A 15,526-nucleotide genomic window follows, 5' to 3' on the forward strand; every position below is an offset into this window, starting at 1 on the left:
CAGAGGGAGCTCAGAGTAAGTTCAGTTAAGTACTTGCAAAAAGTCTCCATGTGACTAAGAGGCAGAGAACACACTGTCTTACTCCTCCACGCTGCTACTACTCTCCGCCTCCTGATGAAAGATGTGTCTGGTATCTACATGATGTCTTTCTTACCATCAAATGGGAAAAAATCTTGCCAACTTTATTTTTTAAATGATGCATCCTTTGACTATCCGGATTCAAAGTCATGTAGTAATTGGACCATTCAGGATACCATTTGCATCATTAAGTTTAGTTTCCAAATGAGACAGCAGAGCTTAGGGAAATCTTTAAGTAAAACAGCTCGAGGTCACATAAGCAGGTAATGTTGGGTCTGAGATTTAAACCTAGTTCTGCTGCCCAACTCTGAGTCGTGTGCCTCTCTCACAGCATAATGCTGCCTCTACAACACTAATAATTTTAGACACTAAGATGCATTAAACATATGTAGGGAATGAGAGGCCTATAATAGTGACCTTTTCATGCGGCTCCTTCCCTCAACTTCTTCCTTCATATTCCAGGACAGATCCTGGGGCAGATGTCCAGTTATCTGCTGGATCATATTGAAATCCTGTAGCTAGAAAAGGCAGCAGTGTAATAATTGAAAGCATTGTGTTGAAGTAAGTGTTTGGGGACTGTCCTTAGATTTCATTTGTCTCAGGAATTTCTTTTTCAAATTCTATGAACCACCACAAGGTGATATAAGTCTTTTTCTTTGTACATCAGTAACAATCTATTCTGGTTGTTTCTTTTATGGTGAACTTGAAAGATAAAAAGGCATCATTAAATATTCTCATCTAATTCTTTAATGACTGTGAAAGGTTATGCCATGGCTGGCAAATGCAGGCACGCAATTGTACATACAGAAAAATACGCACACACACACACACTCTCCCCTACATTCACACACAACTAGAGTTCTCTATTTTCTATGTCTTGTTTGTAATTTTGACTCACGTTGATTATCTTGATCAACACTATTTGAATGATTTAAATCATTATTTTCCCTGACTGGAGTCCATACCAACTTCTGGATATGACTTTTTAAAGAAGACTTTATGTCTACAATCTTTAGAATTTTGATGGACTAAATAAAAACTCGTTTTGTAGTGCAAGCACAGCATTGCTCTTTTCCTTCACTCAATAACTTTGCATTTCAACGTTGTATTTTCTGCGAAGGAAGCACTGCCATGTGAATGAATGATATATTATACAACTTCATCTTGCTGCTGGCAAGTTCTTCCCCAGTGCATTTCTGACGTTCTCTTGTATCGTAGTGCTACCCTTTTGTAGGCTTCGTTTGGCATCTGCCACCATTTCCCTGAATAACCTAACAAGATGCCAGTGATACTCAGTCTCACACTTATTAGAATAAAATTTAATGCAGGTGCTCTGTTCATTTTCCATGGAACTCTTACTTGGGTGTCTGGCATTTTGAAATAAGAGGAAGTAATTATCTTGTTCTCCTACCATACACTGACAGGTGGGATGGACCCAAGCAAAAGCATGGTTCTGCTTAAAATTCAAATTAACACCAGGGTCATGTCTGTGGTGGTATAAAAACATGATATTTCTCCTCCATGCAAGACTAATTCGGATGTGCAATGTGAGTTTTTCTTGTCTGATTTCTTGAGAAGTGGTCTAGCTATGGTGATAGGCTGTTTGTTTTTTCCTTGAATTCTGTAAGAGAAGAATAAATAGAATATATTCTGTTTTAATGCGTTATTGAAGAAGCAACTTTGTTTACTAGAAAACATTGTTAACCTAGCAACAGATTTATACTGGTTGGTGTTCAAATTTCAGAGCTGCTTTTCAGCCCAAGCCTGAGTGTTCTAGCTGTATGATTGGTCTCCTCAACAAAGCCTTTGAAATATAATGTTTCTCAGTTCAACCCCCGAAGTGCTGTTCCTAAAATGATTAACATTTTGACAAATTGAAAATAAAATTACCCATGCCACATGGATGGCATTTTCCCTACAAAGGGAAGCACTAGTATGCTTTGCTCAACAGGTGACTTGGAATTAACAAACCCTTGGCTCCAAGAGAAAGAGCATGAAACCAGAGCCAATAAGCACGTGAGGCCTCCCGTTTGTGAGTTTCAAAGTTATGCCAAGCTAATTTCCCATAGTTTTCTTAGTGGCTGGATATAAGTAATTTTACTCTGAAATAGAAACATTAGATAAGGAAGTGAATTTACACAGGTTTATATTTGAAACTGACATAAAAATATGTAACAGTTAATACCAGATGTTAAGTATTATTAATATTTTTTGTAGTTTATAAATGTTGTATTATTCATTCGATATTCATAAGTGTGTGATGAAGGTAGTATAGGCATCATTATTCTCATTTTCCAGATTAATAAATGACCTCAGAGTTTATTTTATTATATATACACACACCTATAATTATATATATATATATAAAATTATATCTATACATATTTACCATCAGGAATCTTACTTTGGTTTTCATGTTCTCTGATTTCAAATATAGGGCCTTTTAAACAATATAACCTTGACTTTTATAGATTATTTTTATTTTTAGCTAACATTCTGCTTTATTATAAATATTTTTAAATTTTAACTCAAAGCACAATCAGTTTATCACAGAAATTTGAATTGTGGAAAGGTTCTATCAGGTCATTATCATCTTTATTTTTAAATCTCATAGTGAAAAGTTAAATAATAATACAGACCAGGAAGGAATCTCTAGAGACAGGAAGAGGATTTGATGAAGTTTGCATGTGAGGAGTAAGCTGAGCATATAGTGTATCTACGTAGAGAAGCTTGCACTATCTAGAATTATAGAGAAGAAAAATTTGCAGTTTGTTTTAGCCTTAAAAATAGGTAACACATAGCAGGCTTATTTTCCCCACGCCAGTTTATAGAGTTGAGGCAGAATAAGGTGACCGAGGCAGCAAGGTGTTCCTTTGAAAGAGACAGCAGGGCACATATTGCTTTTCCAAACTCTCTGTGTACATATAGCTGATTCCATTCATTAGTACATTTAAAATGAAGAATGTGAGAATGTGGGATACTTAAAATAATCTTAAAAGTCCATGTTTGAAAAGAGGAATTTTCTCAGGACTAAACAAAATTAACTGTCCCAGAAGCTGATGTTTGGAATTGAATTACAAATGCCTTTGTAGATTTTAAATTTCACAAAACATGTTCTAGCATCACTTAAAAATAACAACTTTAAAGGGCTCATAAATAAAGACATAAAAGGCGTTTTGACATTTAATACAAAAACAGCATTTTGATGAACTGGGTAAAAATGAATCAGAGACATATGGATTACATATTTCTTATAGTGCGCCTGAGTTTTAAAATTGAGGCAGTGGAAATCTGGCAAAATATTTTTGGGGAATTTGCTACATATACTATATTTAAAAAGAGGTGAAGATGAACTCCAGACTGCTATGATTGCTCATGACATTGAATTTGATAACTTTTAATTTGCGGATAAGAAATTCTTGTGAAATAGCTCAATCTGTCTATGTGTTGTAGAAGTGAGTGGTTGGAGACAGTGAGTACCAATTCATCTGATCACATAATCATTCAACAAACACACAATGCCAAGTTCTGTACTAGGCACTGGGGTGACTTCTATGATGACTAACATGAACTGTGGACTCTGCTCTTGTGGGAAGGATAGACGGTTGTAGGAAGGTACTCACAAATTTCTGGGTATTACAGATTCCAAGTACTTTGGGATATACGAAAGAGACCACTGACAGAGTATTTACTGGGTGTCAGTCACTGTGCTAGCCACATCACATTCATTATCATGTCTGACTGTGAGATCTCTATAAAATAGGAATTATTATTTTCCCTTTTAATGGATGAGAAACATAACATCAAAGTGTACAGATCAGGTGACTTGTTGCGTGTCAGTGGTAATTGGCTACATTGGTTGCTCACAGTGAACCGTGTCTTTTATACTCACACTCGTGTAGTCACCACTCCTTGAATCAAGGCTGGCCCTGGGATTCACTTAACCACTAGACTGTGGCAGAAATGATCTTGTTCCAGTTCCAGACCTAAGCATATAGTAGACCTGGCAGCTTTCACTTCTGTAGTCTTGAAAGCCCTGTAACCTGGTAAAAAAAAAAAAAAAAAAAAAAAAAAGTCTATTTACCCTGCTGGAGAGACTGCATGCTGAGACTATGTAGAGAGACACAGGAAAACGGAGAGACCCTGAGATTCTAGGGGAGGAGAAAGAGAGGTTCAGTTGAACCCAGATCCCAGCCAACTAGCCAGCTGACTGCAGTCACATGAACAACCACCAGTAAGATGAACAGAAGGACGCCGCTGAGCCCCGCCCAAATTATGGACTCCTGAGCAAATACAATGGTGGTTGTTTATAACCACTGAGTTTTGGGTGGTCATTTACATAACAACAAAAAAAAAGACCCAAGCTGAGTGAAGCTGGAACCCAGATCACTCTAGCTGTAATGTATCTATATATTTTCACTGTGTTTGCTCATGAGATGAGGGTGAGAAATGGAGGAACAGGATCCGTTGGTATTTGAGCACTTCTCAAAATGGTCTACCTCTGACATGAATGAATTCTGAAAAAGAAAATGTTAGAAGACTCTTTACTTTGTACTTTAGAGGAAAAGAGGAACACAGCAGTGGTATAGGACCCATCCCCAGGGCCTTCTTGCTGTGCGTGCCTGGCGGTGCGTATATCAGAAAGAACATGAGCATGTGTCCCCAAATTCTCATTCCTGATCCTCTTTCTGGGCAAATGCCATGTAAATGTTTGTATTGACTTTATTTAGAATTATCAAACTAATAACGGATGCTAATGAATTCCCATCTTTCACTTGGGAGTTTATAAAGTGAGCACTGACAGGAACTTTGAAAAGTACACAAGTTCAACACACACATACACACATGGGGGGCATGATGAACGGTGACATGAAACAAATGGTGATCAAAAGATATGAAACAGGGGCAGCATGCAGCGGTCAGGGAGAGCTGAGGGTCCCTGGCTGATAACACAGGGGAGCACTTGAAAGGATAATTTTCTGGCAAGTCCACGTTTGAAGTGATGTCATCTTTTTTATTCTCTCAACTCAATTGCTTCTCTGAAGCTCATTCTTTCCATTCTGATGAGGAGCAAAAATGTTACATCAAAGGTTAATGCTTGAATTGGGGCTGAAAGGGAGAGGAGAGTGGGTGGGCACATGTACACACACACACACACAGTGGTAGGGAAAGACAGAATCACAAATGACTAAAAGTTCTTAAAAGTATGAAATAAAGGAAAATAGCCATCTTCCTCTCCTGGCGAATAGTTCACAAGATCTCCTAGAGTTTGGATGTGAACTGTCATGCTGCATACTGTCACTGGCTGTTTCCTTTGGAAGCCCGAGGTAGTACAGTGTGTGAAGAGGGCTGCTGTGATACCATCAGCACTTCCGGTGCACACAGCAAGCTCCTGATTTGCCGAAATAGACATTCCTGGGTTCTTTCCTCAGCATTACCTGGATGTCAGTTAACACAGCTCTTTTTCTAGTCTTCCTCAGGAGACTCTCTTCAGTAGATGCAGCCTTGCATCCTGTGCCTCTGCTACTGTAACAGCAGTTCAGATTTCTCTTTGTAATCAAGTACTCATTTCCAGGTTTTTTTTTTTTTTTTTTTTTTTTTAGCTATCTTGGCTGTTTTGGGTTGGATGGTAGATTGATTTGATTTTGTATGAATGCAAAATGTTGCGTTCAAAGTGTTGAACTTTAAATGTTCGAAGTGTTGAAAGAGCACCTTCTCCCTTTTCCTCTCCACCCCATATGCAGCCTCCTTAAGGAGAGAGGAATGCGTGGTTGTTTTTCTCTAAGTTGTGGCGACGTATTTGGCCTATTCATGCCAATCAACAGATGTGAGGGTGAGGGACCACCTGGCTCTTGGGCATCCTTTCAGATGCAGAGCAGTGGTGACCTTGCTGCTTTATGTAGCTTCTTTGTCTTCTTCAAGTTGTCCCACACAGTGGTGAACCAGAAGCTTCCTGGGTAACTAGCAACCACAGGATGTGTGCTGCAACTCATGAAGAGGTATGGCAGTCTCTGGCAGTCACACCAAGGGAAATCCAGAGATGGAAGAGATTCTGGGGACCCTCCATGTTTACTGATGGAGAGTTGAGGGAGAAATTTGGAAATCGTGTACATACTTTGGCACATACTGGTGACTAGCAGTATTATTCTCCCTCCAGGTTCTTCAACTTACATTTAGATCTTTGAATAAAGGTCTGGGAAATTAGTACTTAAAAACAAATCCCTCCTGTGCTGTGAACATTTTTTCAGAGCCTGAGGCTTCTGGATGGAGTAAGGAAAGAGGTAAAGGGTATGTTTCCTGTTGCCCGGTCTGTCTTCTGAATCCCTCTGTCCTCCGGCCAGACAGTGATTATGGTGGCCAATGCTGCATAGACTGCATTAGGGTGGGAGAGATGGTGACCTCCTGCAAATGGTCACCACTGCCAGATTATTATATTGAGCATCAGAAACACTGGTATCAGGTACTCTACTGGCTTGGCACAGGAGGTATCAAGGGGTAACATGCGCGAGATCAAACCACTGGCACTATTAATTAAGTGAGCACTTTTGAAAATTGTACAATTCAGTTTCTTTTGGTAATGTCAGCAGACAATTAGACATGTTTACGTGGTCAAAGTCTTTTTTTCATACCGAGATGTTTTATATGAGCTTTCCTTCTGAGAAAAGCTGAAAGTTTTTAGAGAGTTGCAGGGCCACCGATGGTTTGAAAAATGGCCTCTTAGCAATGTGTTTAACTTACAATGGGAAAAGAGTGCGCATTTTTATAAGTAACATTTTATTTCGTTTGTGTGATGAGGCTCATATAACAATCAGTGTTAAATATGCGATACTACACTAGAGTCAAGTACACACATGAATATGCTGCTAATACTAATAAAAAACCAGAATTTTCCTCTTCAGGAAACATTACAAATATTTGTTTATTAATCCCCCGTGTCAGAGCTGAGATTAGAACTCAAGCTTTTCCTGCCAACGGATTCGCTTTATCTTCAGCTGATAGCAGAGCTCATGGAAATAGCAGTACAGGAAGACAGTGTTAAGTTAAAAAAAACAGGGTGGGGGGACGGGGAGCTAATATGATTTTTAAGAACTTGAAATAGATTTTTCTTGACCAGTGCATACTGGAATGAAGTTTTCTGGTGCTTTCCATGTTGTCATTTCCGTTTGCAAAAATAGCATTGTAGTTTGCTGTTTATTAGTATAGAAATAAAATGCATTGATTTTTAAAATTTTTCTCCTCATCCTAATTCCCCTAGACATAACTGTGGACCTCTCGAAGTCAGAAAAGGGTAAAAACCTTGCAACTACTGCTATAATTATAACGATAGCTAATTTCTCAGGCTTCCTCAAGGTTTATAATTATCATTAATAACAATGACTTACAGCATATAGAGTTTTATACATTGTAAAGTGCTTATCACATGCACTACATTATTTGATATTCATAACCACCCTTTGAGGTAGACAGGGAAGCTATTTTTATTCCCATCTTAGAAACAGGAAACAGACTCAGCATGCTTGAGGGATCGACAAGGGCTGCAGAGTGAGCAAGCTTGGAAAAAGTGCAGGAATCACGCTTGGACCCAGGTCTCCTGTTTTCGAAGCCACAATCCACTGATTACATGAAGCAATAATGACACATTTTTTAAACCCTAAATATTAAACATAATGTTTTCTACACTTTCCTTTGATATCATTGGAAAAATATAAGTATAAAGGATGCATATTCATTCATCCCTCAGTATCCATGAAGGATTGTTTCCAGTAGCCATCCACCCCCGACGAAAATCCATGAATACTCAAGTCCCTGATATAAAATAGTGTAATATTTGCATGTAACCTATGCACATCCTCCCATATACTTTAAATCATCTCTAGGTTTCTCAATACAATGTAAAACTATGTAAGTAGTTGCTATAATATATTTGTTATGGAGTAATGACAAGGAAAAAAAGTCTGCATATTATCAGTGGAGATGCAACCATCCAATTTTTTTTCAAATATTTTCTTTTCTTCCTGTTTTCTTTCTTTCTTTCTTTTTTCTTTTTTGAGACAGAGTCTTGCTCGGGAGTGCAGTGGTGCGATCTCAGCTCACTGCAACCTCCATAACCTGGGTTCAAGTGATTTTCCTGTCTTAGCCTCATGAGTAGGTGGGATTACAGGCATGTGTCACCACGCCCAGCTAATTTTTGATATTTTTAGTAGAGATGAGATTTCATCATGTTGGCCACGCTGTTTTTGAACTACTGGCCTCAAGTGATCCACTTACCTCAGCCTCCCAAAGTGCTGTGATTGCAGGTGTGAACCACCATGCCCAGCCTCAAATACTTTCAATTAATGGTTGGTTGAATTCAGGGATGTGAAACCCAAGGATACAGAAGGCTGACTATATATATGTAATTGTGTGTATAATATATTCAATATTGTGTGTGTGTGTATATATATGTATATATATACACCTCAGCCTCCTGAGTAGCTGGGACTACAGGTGCGCATCACCACACCTGGCTAATTTTTGTGTGTGTGTTTTTAATAGAGTTAGGGTTTCGCCATGTTGCCCAGGCTGGTCTCAAATTCCTGAGCGCATGTGATCCACCTGCCTCAGCCTCCCAAAGTGCTAAGATTACAGGCATAAGCCACCACACCTGGCCTGTTTTTTCTTCTTTAAATAGTCTTTAGGTTTAGAGCAGTTTTAAGTTCACAGCAAAATTGAGAGGAAAGTACAGAGAGTTTCCATATATCCCTCCCTGACCCTGGCACAGCCTGCTCCATTATCAGCATCCCCTACCAGAGAGGTACATTTGTTACAGTTGATGAACCTGCACTGACACGTCATTATTACCCAAATCCAAAGTTTACAATAGCATTCTCTCTGGGTGTCATGCATTCTAGGGGTATGGAAAAATGTACAATGACATGTATCTACCATTATAATATTATACAGTAGTTTCACTGCCCTAAAAATCCTTTGTGTTCCACCTATTCATCCCTCCTCCTTGCCCAACCCCTGGCAACCACTGATCTTTTAATTGTCCCCACAGTTCTGCCTTTTCATATTATTGGAATTATATGATGTGTGCCATTTCACATTGAGTTATTTCATGTAAGAATGTGTATTTAAGGTTCCTCCATGTCTTTTCATGGCTTGATAGCTCGTGTCTTTTTAGCACTGAATAACAGTCCGGTGTCTGGATGTACCATAGTTTATTTATCCTTTCACTTACTGAAGGACATCTTGGTTGCTTTCAAGTTTGGGCAATTAAAAATAAAACCACTATAAACATCTGTGAGCAAGTTTTTGTATGAAAATAACTTTTTAACTGTAATGTACTTTTTCCAAGCTCTTTTCCTTTTCTTTGCAACTGTTAAAAGACAATGAAAAGACCTACAAGATAAGATGATGTATATTGAATAAACAAATGCAGAATAAATGCATGTAAAGTGCACTGTACTGAAAAGTTATTCAATAAATGGTCACTGCTAATAAACAAAAGTAACAGATGTATGGACCTAATGTTTATGTTGAAGTACAGAGTTACCTATGCTTCAGTATTTGCTTTTTAATGTGGACATGCCTACAGTCTCAAAGCTTTCTTAGTAGTGATCTTTGCAATTCATCTTTTCAGAGTCCAATTCTTCTCAGTGTACATAGGCAAGTTTTTAATAAAGTAACAATCCTGTTAAGGAGTGCTTCACTTCACACATTTGGTTGGCCCCACCAATAGAGTCTCCGTATAGTTGGTGATGCATAATGCCCCTCACCGTAACAAAGAAAGCATTGTTGGCCCCATTTCCTGACATCAAGAGTATAATAGCCTTCTGTCAAACTTATTCAATAGTGTCCTATTTATTAGAAATGCCAAATTTTTATCCTCTGTCCAGTCCTGTGACTTGTGCTGAATTAATGTGAATTGCTTTTGTAAGGTCAAGGCCTTTGTGACAATATAGTGAAAGTTTCAAGGAAGGTGGTGATGGCAGATTTTTCTTTAATTCATTGAAGTGCTTGTAATAAAACTAATGAATGGAAAGGACTGAACACTTTCAATTAGCGGCGTATAGTAAAATCCTAAAAATAATTAGTAGCTGAGATGGTGTGTAGTTATTTAAAAACACTGTTTCTAGTTTGTAAGGATCTTGGTTTAGTTTGCTTTGGAATCAAGCCATGTGAGAGAGAGAAAAACCCACAGTGTGTGTGTGTGTGTGTATATATATGTGTGTGTGTTTGTGTGTGTGTGTGTTTCAGCAGAGTTTTTTCATCTTCATGCAATCATATAATGGATAGTAACTAATGGATTTTAGTACTTTATTATTTGACAATTTTTTCTTATATTCGTATAAATTCATTCCTTACAACACTGTAAGGTTGGTATTATTATTCTATGTATCTTAATGAGTAAATAGGCTGTATCTGATTGAAATCACCCCCTTTAAGTTTATATAGCTAAAATGTTTTTAAAATCAGGGAGTTAAGCCAGGTTTTATGACTCTACATCCAATGTTTTTTGTTCTGAATCACATTCATGTTTCTGGGTTCTTTTATTTTTGTTCATTTGTGTGTTTTGTTTGTTGTTATTAATGATGTTATTAATGATGTCATTTTTGAAAAGAGCACATAAAAATTTAATGCTTTTAGGTTTAATTGAGTCTATCCTTCGGCTCTCTATTCAACGAATAGTGGTTCTAATAACATTTACTATGCGCCCAATACATTGGGTGCCTACTATAAGCTTTGTGCTTGGTATAGGAAGTCACAAATAAATTATGTCAGGAGGCCGGGCACGGTGGCTCACACCTGTAATCCCAGCACTTTGGGAGGCTGAGGTGGGTAGATCACTTGAGGCCAGGAGTTCGAGACCAGCCTGGCCAATTTGAAAAACCCAGTCCCAACTAAAAATACAACTGCACTCCAGCCTGGGTGAGAGTGACACTCTATCTAAAAAATAAATAAATAAACAAACAAATAAATAAATTACATAAGGCTTTTTATCCTCAAGGATTGTTTAATATACCTTATGATGTCAGTTCTTTCCAGTCTAGTTTTACCTGATGGGAACTGGTTACTATCCATGGTATTGTGATTCGGTAACTCATAACCACCAGGCCACTCCTGTTCTTACTTTCTTAGATAGGGGAGGGTTGTAGAGTTCTTGGTGAAAACTAAAATTTTGTGAATCTAAACTGCAGGTGCTTTTGATTGAGATTTTATAGTTATCATTGCTTCATAGATGATGATATTCTTCACATATACATTTGAAGGCACCCAGTGAAATATTATTACCCTCAGTTTAGTCCAAGGCTCAACAAGGTCATACCATTGGGTCTCATTTTACTTTTCTATAAATGTGATCTAGTCAAATATTTCTCAGAATTTCTACCCATGTACTCGAAAAGTAGAGGTCAAGGAATATGTATGTGTGCTTTGTGAGGATCTGGCCTGAAATGGCCAGTAGCAAACAAAAAAAAATTTTTTTAATCCCTGATTTATCTGTTGTGTGCATGTGAAATTTGCATTCTACTTCATAATATATGTTTTAATATTGAAAAAAATTGTTCCCTAAACCCAAATCAAAGAGTGAAACCTATGCTATGGAGGAAGCTCTATGTTTTTTTTTTCTAGGAGTGTTACCATATGGCACATTGCCTTGTACCTAGGGAGTGCCCAACAACATTAGGTAAATCCCAAGTCCTTCCAGGTCTCACTATTCTGTTATGTGATCTTGTGTTTTGCCCAATATTTTACAGTTTGTCTTTCTTTGTTCTCTCTCTTTTTGTCCAATTCATTATCTTACTTTACTCCAAGATGATTTGAGGGGACTTGCATAAAGACATACTGTATAATCTAAAAACCTCTGAAAATCAGGATGGAAAAAATTAGGCTGTCCTAGCAAGCTGAAATTGGTGTGTGTGTGTGTGTGTTTGTGTGTGTGTGTGTGTGTGTGTGTGTGTGTGTGTGTGTGTGAAGATACCTCTATTATGGTCCTGCAGATTTGCTGGAAATAGATAGTTGATTTGGCTCTAAACTGCTTCCCAGCCCCAAAATTCTCAGCCCTAAATTTTTGCCTTGTCTGCGTGATCGACCCTGAGGAGAATCCCAGGCTCTCCTAGCCCTGACGTCTGAGGGCAATTTCTCCTTTGGGTACACATAAGGTGGACATGTTCTGTAATTGCCAACCATCCTGATTAACACTCCCATGGCAAAGCCCATGCACAGTGCTGTTTGCCTGCCTATGATAGCTTCCCTCAGGAAAGCTGGAGGATATAATACCAAGACACAGTGGGCAGGCCTCAACCCAGGGTTTTTGCCAGCAAGTCCACTGTGATTTCCGACAAGGATGGATTATACTCTTGTTTCTTTTCCATCCAAATAGCATCCTGGATAGAGTTGAGAGAAATTTGTAATAATATTTTCAATGTGCTATTTTTCTCATTAGGAGAGAACATGAATAAGTTGGAATTTTAATGGTGAACGTTTTAATAAGCAGTGCTTATAATTTATTTTTCTCCTTAGGATTTTATTCATAGTCTTACATTCTTAATAAAAATATATATAAAAAAGAGGTTTTGGCTTCTCCCTGTGGAATATGTTTTAACATGAGAGAAGAAAGGTACATTTGCACAGGGGACTCTGATAGGGTGATCTCTATTCTTTGTGCCTGCCTTCCTTTAGATAGATGTGAATTAGACCCAGCAAGAACAAGAAATACATCAACTGGCATCGTTCTGATCAAACACTCTCTGAAACTTTTGATTTGATGGGGGAGGTGTCTTAGATTATGCACTTTTTAAAAAGATGCACTTCTAGAAGTTAGATATGCCTGGTATATTCTATTTTGCACACATAGTAGTAAACCACATGTGATTTCAAGTCTGTGAACTATCTACTGGTGGTGGTGATTATGGAGGTACAAGGGAAAGCACTATTCCTTGGCTCTTCAGTGTGGCCAATAGTAGTGATAAAAAATAACACAGGATTACTTATACCATACTTGTTCATTTTGAAGTAGGCTCACAAAATTGCTGCAAAGCCCTCACTGTTCATCTACAGTCCTTTTCCCAGTTCCAGACGTTTGATCACAAATGTAGCATCTCCCTCCTAATGCTGTGCAGGTTGATAAAACAGTTGCCGAGCCGGAATCCCTAAAGAAATTATTAATTATCTGGTTAATGTGCATCAGGCTGTGGGAGTGTGAGATTAATCACCAGCAGTGGGATGAGTTGCTGAAGTGGATTTTGGTTTTTTGTCTCCTGTCACTCGGTAATGGCTTTTCCTTCCTTCACCATCAGGTGAACAGGTGCAGAGATGCTGTATTTTCATTTTCCCAGAGTCAGTAACAGCCGGTGGCCAGGCGATGCCTTTTTCTCAGTCCTGCTGCATGAGCAGTTTACAACATAGACTATTACCTACTCAGAATATTCCAGCTCTTGGAGATTCTCCCAGTGTGACAGGTCCTACCCCAACTTTTTCAATGTTCCAAATTAATGCACATGTCTACACACATCCCCACCATATACACCCACAAACACAAATATATACACACATGCAGACAGTTATCAATATACACACAAAAAAAACATGAGCAGCACCTCTGGATGCTATGCATGAATTCATGCTTAGGACTTTGTCTCATTTCTTGTTTTAGAAACATGATCTTTACCTCTAAATGTACAAAAATTAAAAGGGAACCAATGTATTGAACTACTTCTTTAAGAAAGGGAAAGAGAAGTTCTACACTAGTCATTTGGATGTAGGTAATATTGCAAAAATTCTCTGGATTCTTTCTTTGCTTTCTCTCTTCTAGGTGTTGGGTCCCATGTCCTAGGAAGTAATCTTCATTCAGGTCAATCACTACTGTGTGACATTAATCTCTTCATTATGATAAGTGTATTTTCACAATGCCCATCTTTTGCTTCCAGGATGTTAATGTGTCTTGGAGTCTATGAGGCAAGTTGGCTGGTAGGGAGGGAAGTAGGAGGGAGAGAGCATCCCCAGGGTGAGGCACGGAAGGGCTTTGCTGTTCAATTGAGGCTGTGCTTTCCTGGCTATGTGTGTGATGGACAAAGGCCCAAATAGCCTGTAGATGCTAGAGGATTATGTGGGTTGGGAGAGTTCAAGTCACCATCTAGCCTCTCCCTCCACCTTAGTCTGGGTACTGAGATTTTTTTCAGGAGCATATTCTGCTGCTTCACAATGATGCTAAGGAAATAAAACTATCACCAGCACATTGATTTTAGTTTATTATATTTATATAGATTTTGATAGTTTTTCTCTTTCAGTTTAGATCAATGAAATGGAATGGAGGGGATATATAATGGAAAGGCCGAGAGCTCGCTAGTTCAAACTAGGAAAATGTCTGAAATGTCAAGTTTAAGAAAGTATGTTTTGTTAATCACCAGTACATACTGTGCATATCCTCAAATTGTTTCTAGGTAGAGATCTTTCAGAAATTTCTTTAACAGGGCTGGGCTCAATGGCTCACGCCTATAACCCCAGCACTTTGTGAGGCCAAGGTGGGTGGATCGCCTGAGATCAGAAGTTTGAGACCAGTCTGGCCAACATGGTGAAACTCTGTATTTACTAAAAAATACAAAAATCAGCAGGGCATAGTGGCGCATGCCTGTAGTGCCAGGTACTCGGGAGCCGAGGCAAGAGAATCGCTTGAACCTGGGAGGCGGAGGTTGGAGGTTGCAGTGAGCTGAGATTGCTCCACTGCACTCTAGCCTGGGTGACAAAGTGAGACCCTGTTTCAAAAAAAAAAAAAAAAAAAATAGAAGAAGAAGAAGAAGAAGAAGAAAGAAATTTCTTTAACAGGTATATTAGATATTTTGTAATTCATTTTCCTTTAATAAATATTTTTGGGAATCTAATTTCCGAACTCTGCTCCTGACCCTGAAGCTACAATGGTGACGAGGAGACAGAGCCCCAGCACTTACAGACCTTAATGTCTGACAGAGGTGTTCCGTTATTACGTAAATATACAAAGAGGACTGTCCAGAATTCTAGAGGGTGGTGGTAGGAGGAAAATAAACTGAGGATATGATAGAGAACAACTGAACAGTCAGAGGAGGGTTGAACTTTAAGGGGTAACCTTTGAGCTGAGAGCTGAACAAGGAGGAGGAGCTGATCCTGTGAAGATTTGAGGGTGGAATGTTCTTGGCAGACAGGAGAGCAAGTGCAAAGGCCTGGAGGTGGGAATGAGCTGGGGTGGTTCAAAGAACAGGAAAACAAAAGCAACACGACTGGAGCCTAGTGAATGAAGGAGTGTCTAGACTTGAGACTGGCAGGTAAGCTCAGACCCGATTGCATTCAGCCTTGTCGCCCCCAGTAAGGCGTGCACAATGTATTCTGTGTGTGATGGGCAGCCGGAGTATCTGCTTGCAGACAGTGTGTTGAAAGTCTTAAGGTTTACTGAAGTTCCGTCCCTGTAGTATTCCTTGCATCTTTAATTTGC

The 15,526-nt window shown here is 38.8% G+C and overlaps 1 protein-coding gene across 7 annotated transcripts in view; it reads left to right on the top strand.

The window, feature by feature from the left end:
* ESRRG (estrogen related receptor gamma) overlaps nt 1-15,526 on the top strand; it is a 640,719-nt gene that overhangs the window by 219,232 nt on the left and 405,961 nt on the right. Inside the window, exon 1 of one of the 7 annotated variants that reach the window (XM_017949512.2) lies at nt 14,845-15,359. The exons of the other annotated variants lie outside the window; for them this stretch is intronic. The gene's annotated coding sequence lies outside the window, so the exon portion shown is untranslated. Of the gene's footprint in view, nt 1-14,844; nt 15,360-15,526 lie in introns of those variants that run through there. 7 annotated transcript variants of the gene reach the window in all.

This window comes from Papio anubis, chromosome 1 (assembly GCF_008728515.1).
Source record: "Papio anubis isolate 15944 chromosome 1, Panubis1.0, whole genome shotgun sequence".
Classification (NCBI taxonomy): Eukaryota; Metazoa; Chordata; class Mammalia; order Primates; family Cercopithecidae; genus Papio; species Papio anubis.